Source organism: Neomonachus schauinslandi, chromosome 5 (genome assembly GCF_002201575.2).
Source record: "Neomonachus schauinslandi chromosome 5, ASM220157v2, whole genome shotgun sequence".
NCBI lineage: Eukaryota > Metazoa > Chordata > Mammalia > Carnivora > Phocidae > Neomonachus > Neomonachus schauinslandi.
Window position 1 is genome coordinate 174,721,114 of NC_058407.1, and position 13,088 is coordinate 174,734,201.

The 13,088-nt window shown below is 53.6% G+C and overlaps 1 protein-coding gene across 3 annotated transcripts in view; it reads right to left on the reverse strand.

The window, feature by feature from the left end:
* Nucleotides 1-10,990, reverse strand: part of CHST12 (carbohydrate sulfotransferase 12) — a 25,013-nt gene extending 14,023 nt beyond the window's left edge. The window contains exon 1 of one of the 3 annotated variants that reach the window (XM_021680144.1): nt 10,929-10,990. The gene's annotated coding sequence lies outside the window, so the exon portion shown is untranslated. Of the gene's footprint in view, nt 1-7,339; nt 7,385-10,928 lie in introns of those variants that run through there. The other 2 variants (XM_021680143.1, XM_021680142.1) reach the window with 2 other exon arrangements.
* Nucleotides 10,991-13,088: the final 2,098 nt, after the last annotated feature.

The window sequence follows — 13,088 nt, forward strand, 5'->3', positions numbered from 1 at the left end:
TAAAAAAAAAAAAAAAAAAAAAAAAAAAAAAAAAAGAAAAAAAAATGTCAGCAGCCTTATTAAGTCCATCTCCAGAAGCTAAACCTTTCCAACATGAACACCATGAACTAGCCTTCACCAGTTTCCACAATACAGGATGAAAACGCCAGCCCCGGAAGTCCTACAGACATTTACAGGTCAGGAGGAAGAGGGAAGGTGTTCTGGGGCCCAGTCCAGTCTCTGCTGAGTGGCCTGAGACATCACCTCAAGTCTGAGTCTCAGCTCCTTGCCCACAAAACACCGACCGAGGTCCTTCTGCTAACCAGAGCTACTGAGAATATGAACATGATAACATATGAACTATTCTGTAAAATATTAAGCCACTCTCTTTGGACTAGGCCACTGGCCTTATTTATTTTCCCATCTTTATCGGGCCCTCAAATATTTGTATTCTATTAATATAATGTTATTTTTTTTATTACTCATAGTTTCTACCAATAGTGGATTATCAGCCAAGAAGTCTCTACTCTTTCAACCGATTTTATCATAATTACAACAATGGCTAATATGTTTTCAAAAGTGATATCGTGAGGTCTTACGTATATTAATTTATTTAATCCTCATACTAATTGTGATAAAATTGGGGCAAAACATTCAGGCAACTTGCCGAAGTCCACAGAGCTAGCACCTATTGAGAGCCGGCATTTGAGCCCAGGCAACTGGTTTAAGACCCCACCTTCCCAACCACTAGCCCCAGCAGCCTCCACAATAGATAGTCCATGCACAACTGGTTGGAGTTTGGTAGACACTCAAATTTTTATTATTTCTGAGAGAATTTGCTTCTTCTTGTGCAAATAACCAACTTCTGAGCATTAAGTGACGGACTTCATTAAGAAGTCCAAGAATGTTTCCAGTTTTATTTATTTATGAGACGGGCAAAAAGACCAGAAACTACCCACTTCTTTTTCAGCTTTGCAAACACACTATATAAAGCAAAGAAATCACTGCAGTTCCCATCACTGTAGTCAACAGAAATTTGGAAAGGCTTGCGAGTGGTCTCAACATTTACTCTCTGCACTGTGTCTGCTCTTTGGAGCTGGTTTAAAACCCCCACGGTAAAACATATTTTCACCTGACACCACCAGCACTGGGGTTCATCTGTTTACAGAATTACTTCATTTGTATTCCGTTAACCCTGAGAACTACATCTGACAGGGTATCCACATAAAAAGAAGTAATAAATGGTCACATTGATGAAACAGAAGGTTTCAGGGAGGCAGAAGACAGGAGACCTGAATGAAAATTGAACCCAAAGTTGGCCTTTGAAGTAAAGTAACTTCCCCCGGAGCTGGACTCAGGGCACGGAGGGCTATCTGCTCACACTGGTCTCTTGGCCCCTGGGCCCTAAGCCCCACTGATATCTCCATGCAGACAGGCTCTTAGGGCGCGCATGCCAGTCCCGTATTCCCAAACTTCAAGTTCTTAGAAGACAGGGATCGTATCTCTTGCACCTTCTACCTTCCTCACAAGACTCAAGTATTTCCTGCATGGTATTTGACCCTGGAGTCCAAGTGAGCACTCATTTCTCAGAGTTAAGATAATTCAAATAAATTATTTCAAGGGAAAAAATGATGATAAATTTCACCACAATTAGTTTAAGAACCTGCCTGGAACTTTACCTCCGGAATATAACCAGACTCTAGCCTCCTCCAGTCCCTCTAGTGCCCACGTGGCCCCTGCACCCTGGTCCAGCTGGCCTCAGCTCTCACCTGCATGACTACAGATCTCTCCAACCTGTTCTCTGCACTCGAGCCCATACAACCCACGTTCAACACAGCAGCCGTGCTTATTCCGTGACAAGTCAGACCATGCCACTCCTCTGCTCAAAACCCTCCAATCACTGGAGTCTGACAGCTTCCCATTTCCAGTCCTTACAGTCCTACCTGATAGGACCCCTCACTCTCATCTCTTCCACTGCCCCCTCAGTGGCCCCACTCCAGCCGCAGTGGCCTCCTTGCTATTCCTCGACTCCCACTGCCTGGCCCACATCCACTCTCCTCTGCCTAGACATGCACACCTGGGGAATCCGGTGGCTCAACCCTGCACTTGCTTCTGATCTCCGCTCAGAGCTCACCTCATCGGCGAGGCCGGCCCTGGTCACTCCCCACCATCCAGACCTGCTGTGTCTCTGCGGCATGTGTCATCACCTCCAATATTGCACGTGCTTGGGCTTACTTGCTCACTGTCTGCACTAAAATATAAACTTGAGGAGGCAGGTGGCCTCAAGGCTTAGAAGGTTCTCAGTAAAGAGCTGTTAGGCTAACAGAAAACAGATAAACACAACTGACTCTGATTTTATAATTTCTGAAACGTGGTGACAGGGAATGAAGAGTTCACAATAGTGCTCTTTCTACTTTTCAATATGCTTTAAAATCCCTTTATAATAAGTTAAAAGAAAAATAAAATAGCTCAAGAAAGCAGCACCCACAAGAAAGCCAGGAGACAGGATACAGAGAACAATGACAACAATGAAGAGGAAATGAAGAACAAGTCAACTCTCTGGGATGAGGAAAAGGGCCCATGAAGTGAGCAAGCCCAGCACCCAACACGGGCGAGATTCGGGCCTCCTCATCCAGTAGAGCCGGAAGCGCAGTGTGACTGTCTTTATCTTTACCAACGTTAGGCACACACGTGTATCTGTTAAAGGATGAAATCGTGCTAGGGAGTTTATCACAAACCACAGCAGCTCCTGTCCGTTCCCCGTTCCCCACCTCCACCCTGCTGGCCGAATCTTGGGTGCTCCCCGCCAGCTCTGAGGAGCAGGCTCCTGAGCCACCACTGGATTGGCTTCAGGAAGGGGCCTCCCCTCGGGGCAGGTGGAAGCACAGTGTCTCCTCCCTCCCCCCGCCCCTCACATACCCATGCCCCGCTCACCCCCACACCGTCTCCCGACAGGCGCATCGTTTCAATTAGAGCAATATTCAATGTTTACATCAATTATCATCATTGTGCAAAGGCTGTTCACAGCCGAGCCTTGCGGTACACCGTAATTATTTCTCTTTTCCTGCACAATGGTCTATTTTCCCTGGAACTAATAACAGTCTTGTGCTCTCATTTGCTTTGTGTTCCATGGACTCATCACTAATCCAGCCCCAGGCTGGCCAGCTGTCTACATCTCCTCTCCAGATGTCCCAGAGCATCAGGTGCCCTGTCAAGTTCACCTTCCCCGAGAACTCTCCCCAGGGGGATCTGCCCCAGACAGGTGAGCACGCTGGCCTCCCTACCTCCTCTCAGGCAAACCCCATCTCAGGGCGCCTGGGTGGCTCAGTTGGTTAAGCGACTGCCTTTGGCTCAGGTCATGATCCTGGAGTCCCGGGATTGAGTCCCACATCGGGCTCCCTGCTCGGCAGGGAGTCTGCTGCTCCCTCTGACCCTCCTCCCTCTCATGCTCTCTGTCTCTCATTCTCTCTGTCTCAAATAAATAAATAAAATCTTTAAAAAAAAAAAAAAAAAGAAAGAAAACCCCATCTCCTCTGGCTCTGTCCTTCCAGACTCACCACCTCATTTCGGTAGAGCATGTCTGTCAGTCGTTTCCTTAAAGTACATGGGATGTGAACTTTTGGAGCATGTCTGAAAATATCTTTATTCTACCCTCCTTTGCCTGAGTATAGAGTTCGAGGTGGAAGATAGTTTCCTTTGGAATTCTGAAAGCCATGCTCTCTTGCTTTCCACCTTCCAGTGGTGCTATGGACAGGTCCCCAAGGCGTTCCGCTCTGTTCTGTGATGACCTGCTGGTGGCCTGCTTTTATTCTTTTTCTAGAAGCTAGCGTAATCTTCCTTGTCCCAGAGTTCTGAGATTTCACAACAATGTGCCTTGGAGTGGGTGTGCACGTCTCTCTCCAACCGCACTCTCACTACCCAAATTCTGAAACCGATGGCCTCACAGGCATTTCCAAATAAATCCCTTGTTTCCCAAACTCTCACTCGTTACTGTGGAAACTCGGCATCCCTCATTGTGCACACCTGCTCCCCACACTGCAAGGACCCACAATGGGAGCTGAGCAGACAGGGAGAGCAAAGGACACCTGCCTTCTCACCCGCAGAGCTGGCCGCCTGGGAGGCCCCTTCCACACAAAGTTTTGGTTCTAGGAAATTCTCTTGCATTATTTTGTGGACGGCCTCGTCCTATTTTCTTTCTTACTGAAACAGAATATTCAGCTGTCAGCCTCCTGATCTGATCTTTCCCTTTTTTTTTTCTCTCACTTCCCATCTTTGCTTTTAGGTTCATCTTCCCCAGCTCCTCAACTGTATCTTTCACCCACCAACTGGGCTTTTTATTTCTGCCATTATGTTTTTTTATATCCAAAGAGTTCTCTTTTTGGTTCTTTAAGTATTCCCCCACTTTTTTTTTTTATAGAGCAGCCCACTCTTGTCTCTCGCATGCAGTGGTTCCTCTTCTCTGAGTGTGCATGTCAGCAACGGTCGGCTTGTTCAGTCCTCCTCCTGCACACCCTCCACGGCCTACAAGTGTGCGCTAGGGTCTTTACCTTCCGAATTAGAGATGTCTTCACATGTCCTTGGTTATCTGTTCCTATTTAAGAGGCAGGGCACCAAAAGAACTTGGAAGCTTTGAACTGTGGGGGGAGGTTGTGAATTATGAGCTTTATTAGTGAGGGATCCACCTGAGCCTCCTTACTGGGGACCTCCTGGTGTCACTATTTTTAGGTCCTTTCTTTTGAGCTACTCACACTCCCCAGACTCTTCCACTCCCCTGCCTAAGTGCAGGCCGGTGGTGTTCTGGGAGCCACCGACTCCACTCAATGCATCTCCCTGTGTTAGGCGTAGCAGTCGCCCCTCTCCCCCTACCCAACTATGCCTGGCATTTCCCGCTCCTCTCTGAAATATTTGTCAAGTCCTCTGAACAGTTACAGAAACCACCACCTTGATTAACTGCAGGAAGGACAGAGCTGCTGTGTCAGCTATCATGAGGCCCATCTACTGGCAAGTGGCTGAAGAACCAGCAGCCCTGGCCGCAGCCACACACACACTAAGTAGGTGTGAAACCAACAGCTAGCTTCTGAAGAGAAAGAGACAATTAAAAAATCGAAAGTAAGATGTAAGTTGTGGTTTTTTTAAATGAAAAACTGGCTGCATCTGCTTCAGCAGTGTCATTAACTGGTCGCTCCTCCACAGCCACACTTGAGCCTCGAGACCTTTCTAGAAGACAATCACCCCCAGCTGTGCTAATACGCAGTCATGGCCATAAACTGCAGGCCCAGTGTTGGCCATCAGACGCACTTCTCTTCCAGCACCTATCCCTTCCTGGCTAGTATTCCCCAGGCTTCTGCCCCAGACACTCTAGGAGAGGGTGTCTCATCCAGGATGGCCCACAAACACCATGAATCCTGCAAGCCTAAAACCCACATCCACTCTAGCACTTTTCATCACAGGCACCAGCTCTGTCCTTCAAGCAGCCGAGTCAGAAACCTTCGTTACTCTAGCGTTCTTTTTCTTTCCCCTTCACCACACCCCACAGAGCGCCACATGCTGTGGGTTCTCTTACTTGCTCTAATCTGATGACCCCCACCACTCTCTCGGCTTCCGTCCTGAAGCCATTCCCCCTACAACGGCACCCAATTCAGTCTCCAGCTCCCCACACCCTGAACCCGCTTCCCCTATTGTCCCTAGTGCTACTTTTCTTAAACATGGACCTATCACATCCCTCCCAAAACCCTGACCACCCCCTCACTGAAGATCAGGATAGCAGCCCAAACTCTATAACAGCATTCAGCACCCTTTGATAAGAAACCTTAGCTTCCACCCCAATTCCCAAACCCCCTCTCGCAATGAATCCAGGGACTTGCTGCCCCCCCCAAACACCCCATTCCCTTCCATGTCTCCATACGCCCTGCTGCCTCCACCTGGAATGTTCTCTCCAACCTTCACTCGTCTTCAAGTCCCCCAAATTCATCCGACGTCTCCATGGAAAACTCCAACACCAGGAAATAAACTTCACTCTTCCCCTCTCTTCACACTTCGTAAATAATTGCCTAGATGCACCGGTCATGCTGTATTATAATCAGCCTAACCTTATCACCGGCAGCTAGCCCAACTTGACATCTTGCAAATAAGAGGCTCAGTGTTTGCTGAACTGAGGAAGCCCGCACGCAGTAACAGCGAGCAGTACTGCAGGCCTGCAAATACCAACCCAAAGTCCTATAAACTAATTAGCAAGAAAACGAACCACCGAGCAATTCCACGCAGAGGCGTTCAGCACGCACAGGACCGCTGCCTTCCCGTAGCCATGTGCTAGGTGGGGGCTCACGCTACTGCGGTGCGCAGACTGCAACATGCAAGTGTACCAAACCCGCCCTTGTAACACCTTCATCCTACACAATGTGTTTCAACTCTACTTCCATTTAAAACAATGTCCTGACATCCCTGTGTGCTCTCCTTCTCCCCCGAGACCGCAGCCCCGACTCACACGCCCCACGCCAGGTGCTCCCGGAGAAAGGGCTGCACTGTGTCCTGCGCGGGCGCAGGCGAGGGCCCGCTGAGCAGGTTCCCCGCCGCCCGCAGCCTGCACCTACACTTTGGGGGGCAGCACCCTTAGAGGTGCGTCTGCATGCCCCCGTTCATCCCGGGCCTCCCGAGCCGGTCCGAGTGCAAGCACAGAGTAAATAATTTAATAAATCGCGGACACACTGTGGCTTGTTGTGCTCCGCGCCAGCGGAACCCTGGCTTGCGCCAACGGCTCGCCAGGATGCCCGGTGGCCAGGAGCCCGAGCGGGAGGTGGAGGTCCCCGTGTTAGTGGCCAGTGCACGGGCTTCCTTGCGCGGGAGAAGCACCCCTGCTTTTCTGAGCAGAGGGTCCCTGGAGGGCTACCCCTCCAGGCCCCGCGGCCCCGCAGCGGCCGCACTGGGGTCCCCCGGGGCGGGGCCGCGCAGCGCAGGCCGGCGGGAGGTGTCCGCAGCCCCGCAGGAGCGCGGCGGTGGGGTGGAGGGGTGGGGGCGCCCGCCGGGCCCGGGGTCCCAGCGCAGGGCCCCCCGAGCACTGCGGCGTGGGGCCCGGCTCCGAGCACCGCCGAGCTGGCGTCCACGCTCCCGCGGCGCCCCACAAGAGGACCGGGAGTGCGCCTGCGGGGCGGCCCACCCGCCGCCACCGCCCTCCAGCGCCGGGCGCCCGGGGGCTCAGAGAGGGTGCGAGCCGGGCCAAGGTCACACAGCGGCCGGCACGGGGGCTCGGCCCGGGGCCGCCGCGGACCTGCCGGCGGGCTGAGGTCGGGAACCGGACCCGCCCGCCGCCCCGTCCCGCACGCCGCCTCGCGGCCCGCGCTTCGCGCGCCTCCGCTCACCTCACCTCACCTCGTCGCCGCCGCCACCGCCGCCGCCGCCAAGCCGTCCGCCGACCCTCCCGAGGCCGCCCCTCCTCCGCCGGCCCCGCCCCCGGCGCCCGGAGCCCCGCCTCCCGCTTCACCTCTCGCGAGAAATCGCGGCCCACGGAGGGGCCACGGAGGCCGAGGGGCGCCCGCCCTCAACGCGCCTGCGCCCTCCGCACCCCGCCCTCCCCAACCAGTGCCATGTGGCGCCGTATTTACGACCCGCGATCGGCCCCGCCCTCCGGCACCGGCAGCCCGCCCCCTTCCCCAGCTGCCAATCCAGTTCTGCGGGCCGCGGCGTTGGCTCCGCCTCCAGCGGCTCCGCCGCGAGACGTGCGCGGGACGCGGCTTGGAGCCCGGCGCGGTCCCGCTAACCTGCGCTTACGGAGCGCCTGCTGTTTGCCCCGCTCGTTCGCGACCCACCGACCACTAGCAGAGGATCGCGACGCTCCTCGGCCGGGGCCTGGGGCGGGTGACCAAACCGCTCCGAGGTTGTCCCAGGTCCGTCCAGAGGGTGGTGCCTTCACCTTGCAGGCAGGTCGCGAAGCGCTCCGCGAGATGACCCTTGGGTTTTCTTCAATAGGAGTAAAATACGCCTATGACAAAATTCGCCACATAACCGTGTTTCATGCACATTCACATTTGTGCAGCCATCCATCTCCGCCAGCCACCCGCAGAACTTTTCCAACCCGTGAGGGTTCCTGCGGTTCCTCGCAGGGGACCGCGGACTGCCTTCCGAGGGGAGGCTCTGTCCTCACTCCTTGCCCAGCGGCCAGTCAGCGCGGAGTCCCCACCTGCTGGGTCCTGAGGCACAGCAAGGCCCTGCCCTCCCGGAGCCTCTCTTCTAGCGGGGGAGAGAGCTAACAAACAAGTCCACCAACTGCTCCTTTCCATTGGAGCGTCGTGTTGGTGTTAACCGCCGTCAGGCCTCTCCCAGCTTAAAAACAAAAAAACAGTACCCTTTAGCCCCTCCACTATCACCTCCTCAGCTAACACATCAAAGCAGCAGGTCTCTCTCCACAGCCTCCAGTTTCCCTAAGTCCCCTTCATTCCACTCCCTGGGAAGAGGTCCTCTCCAGCAGGCAGGCAGTGCTGGCAGGGGCAGGTGCACACAGGGCGGGATGGCACAGGGCTCCCGGGATGGCACAGGGCTCCCAGGATGACATGGGGCAGGGGCACACAGAGCGGGATGGCACAGGGGCAGGTGCACACAGGGAGATGAGAAGGTAGTGGTTCCATTCTAGTTCTTAAGTTAATGGCGGGTGATGGGTAGGTCATTTTACTAGCAGGATTCAAAATTTAAGATATTTATTTCACCTGTTTTGTTTTGTATATGTCTTAATTTGCTCAGGCTGTCATAACAAGGCACCACAGGCCAGGAGGCTCAATCCCCAGACATTGAATCTCTCTCAGTTCTGGAGGCTGGAAGTCGGAGGGGCTGCTTCCTTCTGAGGCTGCGAGGGGCAGTCTGTCCCAGGCCTCTCTCTTGGGCTTGTTGGGCATCCTCTCTGTGTCTCTTCACATTACTTCCCTCTGTCTCTGTGTCCACACTTCCTCTTTTGTAAGGGCACAGTCACACTGGATGAGGGCCCACCCTAATGACCTCATTTTAACTTGATTTCTTTCTTCAAGGTCCTATCTTCAAATAAGGTCACGTTTGAGGTTCTAGCAGTTAGTACTCCAACATGTCCTCTTTTGGTGAGGACACAATTTAGCCCATAAGTATTTATCAAAAACTATATAATAATAAACTGTTTTATTTTTTATTTTATTTTTTTTAAAGATTTTATTTATTTATTTGAGAGAGAGAGAGAATGAGAGACAGAGAGCATGAGAGGGAGGAGGGTCAGAGGGAGAAGCAGACTCCCCGCCGAGCAGGGAGCCCGATGCGGGACTCGATTCCGGGACTCCAGGATCATGACCTGAGCCGAAGGCAGTCGCTCAACCAACTGAGCCACCCAGGCGCCCCTAATAAACTGTTTTAAAATGTTATTCCCTGGGCGCCTGGGTGGCTCAGTTGGTTGGGCAACTGCCTTCGGCTCAGGTCATGATGCTGGAGTCCCAGGATCGAGTCCCACATCGGGCTCCCTGCTCTGCAGGGAGTCTGCTTCTCCCTCTGACCCTCCCCCCTCTCATGCTCTCTCTAGCTCATTCTCTCTCTCAAATAAATAAAAATCTAAAAAAAAAAATGTTATTCCCTTTTAAATATTTACGAGAATGGTTAAAATAAAATTTTAAGATGTGACAATCCCCAGCGCTGATGAAGATGCCGAGCAACTGGAGCTACATGGCTGGGAGGAAGGCAAAATGGCCCGGCCCCTTGGAAAACAGTTTGGCAGTTTTGTAAAAAGTGAAAACATAAGTCTACCGCGCAGCCAGCAAACCCACTCCTAGGTGTTTACCTAAGAAAGATGAAGACTTCTATTTGCAGAAAAAGCTGCACATGAGTGTTTTTAGTGGCTTATTCATAATTGCCTAAAACCGGAAACAACCCAAAACTCCTTCGACCAGCAAATGATCAGGTGGCCGACCTCAGAACAGCTCATACCCCGTGATTCCACTTAGGTGACGTTCTGGACGAGGCAAAACTATAGCGACAGTGCTTTCTGGGGCTTTTCTGGGGCTTGGGGTTGGGGGAGGGGTGACTACACTGGGGCAGGGGGAGGCTTTAGGGCTGATGACACCGTTCTAATCTTGATTGCGGTGCTGGTGGTTACATGGCTAAGTTTGTCGAAACTTCCGTAAACTTCCCATACAAAAGGATAAATGTTGTGACGTGCAAGTTAAATATCTTCATTTAAAAAATCTTCTTAAATGTAATTTTCTCCCAGCCAAGGTTTTCCTAATTATGAAGAAGTGGTGCATGATGAAGATGAAATCATTTAACCAGGGGCCCTGCATTCAGAGGTGCTCAATAAATATTTCCTCTAGGCCAGCAATTCCCCAACTATGCCTGGAAACAGCCACCTACAGAGGGGGTTATGGGCGCCCCCGCAATAAGATAAAAGTGTCCCCCGGTCAAATAAGAGTGGGCCCAGGAAATAAAAGTTAAAATGTTTAATTACGGTCAGACTTCTCAGACCTTTTGCGAGGATAAAGCATGTTGCGGATTTTAAGGAATTTCCCCAGGAGTTGCCCCGCATCTGGGAGGGTTGGTGAAAGGTTTGTTTGGATTGAACAGAGATTCAGATGCCCAGGAGCCACCATCTCTTACTGGCAAAGCCTCGCTGGGAATTTGAACAAAGCTCCCAGGCCATTTGGTGAGAGCCGGGATTCAGGCTCCGGAAACGGGGTGAGGGTCTCAGCTGACAGGACCTGGTGCTGGGACGGAACCAGCCCTTCCCTGGAGGGGGAGGGGAGGAGGGAGCAAGAGCAGAATGCGGCCAGGTCCCGTTTGGAGGTGATGAAGTGCGCCCGGAAACAGATGGAGTTTGGGGTTGCCGAGCACCGTGAGTGTTCACTTTAAAATGGTTGCTTTTTGTCTTATGTCAGTTTCACCTCCATTGAAAAAAGCAAACCAACCCCAAACCCAGCTCTTAACCTTAGCTCTGCACCTCCATTCTTACTTACCTGCTGTGGATAAGGTAGCAGGGGCTCAGAGAGGTGAAGCGACTAGCCGAAGACACACAGCGGTGCAAGTGGCAGAGTGAGGACCAGAAGCCAAGTCGGGGCTCCAGAGCCAGAGCTGCCCTGCCCTCCAGCGGCCGCCTGGGCCCAGCCCTGGGGTGGGTGGGGGGGGCACCTGCTAGGAGGGGCCTGTGAGCAGGCCAGCTCCGCCCTGGAGGTGATGTTCGTCTCCCCCTCCTCTAGGCCCTGGGCGCCTTCAAGCTGGCGGACCCCAGCTGTCTGTCTGTCTGTCTGTGTCTCCACAGCAACTGGGTTGGCTGTGGCCTGCCTCCCGGGGCCCTGGGCCCCAGTGCAAAGGTTGCAGCCTGCCCAGGCTGACACAGCCTGGCTCAGTCTCCGTGTTTTGGTCTGAGTTACCTCGATGTCCCATGCCGCCGACAACTATTCCTGGTTTCATAACCAGCATCGCCACAGGAAAAAGAGAGAAGTGGCTGTGGCTTGGGCCAGGAAGTGTCATCTGCCTGTGGTAGAAGCAGCGGGGAGATTCTGGGTGCTCGCTGGGCGCCGGATCGGTGCGAGCATCAGTGAGAAATGAAAAAACAAAGCGGAGGTACAAGGATATCTTTGCGGGCGAGAGGAAAAATCCCGGAGAGCAGACTGCCCCACCCCGGGTTCACTGCAGGTCCTACCGGGTGGCGGGGCCATCTCCCAGCACTTGTGCTACCTCGGCGGGGCTTCTAGCTTCTCTGAGAGCCCCACGTCCTTACCTGGATAATGCTGGAAATGATAACCCTCACCTCCTGCAGTGGTTATGCCTGAGAGAGACGGTACGTGCGGAGAGCTGGCCCCTGACAGCATCTGTGCAGGGAGACCAGCCCGGAGGCCCTGCGGGGTCCCACTGCATGGTGGTGGTGTGGGGAGAGGACCGGGGATGGAATGGAGAGGGCAGGCTTAGGACTGGCCGATGGAGGGAGGGGACAGAGGAGTCAAGGGTGTGCCCCCAAGAGAGGTAGCAAACGCTGGAGAACAGTCCAGGGGCACAAGCCTTGTGAACCTGGTGGTGTGCATGCTGAGCAAGAAACGCATAGCTGGATGCTTACTTCTTGAACTCAGGGAAAAGGGGTGCTGGCTGGAGATGGGAGCATCAGAAGTGACTGCCAGCACCCCAGAGGTCTGGCCGAGCCCGATGCAGCTCACCCCAAACCCAGTCCTGGCAAACCCTCTCCACCGCCTTCCGCTTCACCCTCCTGGTTGCTGGAACGGCCAGTAGGGGACAGATGCCACCGAGCCTCCATTTCACTTGAGGGGCAGCAGGAACACCCAGAGGGAAGGAAAGGGGGCCCCTGGAGGGCCAAGGTGAGGGGCCCCTGGCTCTGGCTCATGGAGTGAGACACAGCCCCCCCAGGCCCACCTGCTAAGGGCGGCCCTGGGGGATGGACAGGAAGCCTGGGGACCCTGGAGGGAGGAGAAGCCACTAGCTGAGTCGTACCCAAGCCCTCATGATCCACACACAGGCTAATCCATGCAGACTCAGAAAGGACAAGCCAGCTTGGGGAATGCGTGACCCGTTCTCAGGAGGAAGCGCAAGAGGGGTTAAACATCCCTTCACCTGATGGCTTCGGTCACCAGTGTGACTGGGGGCTTGTCCCTGCTTGCACACCTGCAAGCTCACTCCTCTGGGCTGCCCAGACTTTACATCGTCCTCTGCAGGAAAACCCACCACCATTCCCCAGCAGGGGCTTCTTCCTTGCCCATCTCTCTCCAGGCCGGATTCTGGAATCTGCTCCCCCACGTTCCTCTCCTCTTGCAGCAAAGCCTCGGAACGACACGGTACCAAACACGGCATGTTTCCAGCAGAGTCCCCTCCGTTGCAGGTTCAGCCTCTGTCCTGTAGAGGATGCCAGGACCCCAGGTGAGGTTATGGGACAGCATCCGCCCTGCAGGCAGGCGGGGGCAATTCAGAAGTCTTCACGTGTCCTCTGTCAAAGCTTCAGTCCTCCATAGGACACGCTGGTTCTTGTATTAAAGTTGCTGGAATACCCACACCTCTGCCCAGAGCCCTCCTTTGCTGCTCTCCTATCTCAGTCCATTCGGGTTACTATAACAAGATCCCACCGACTGGGACGCTTAGAAACAACACACATTTATTGCTCACGGTCCTGC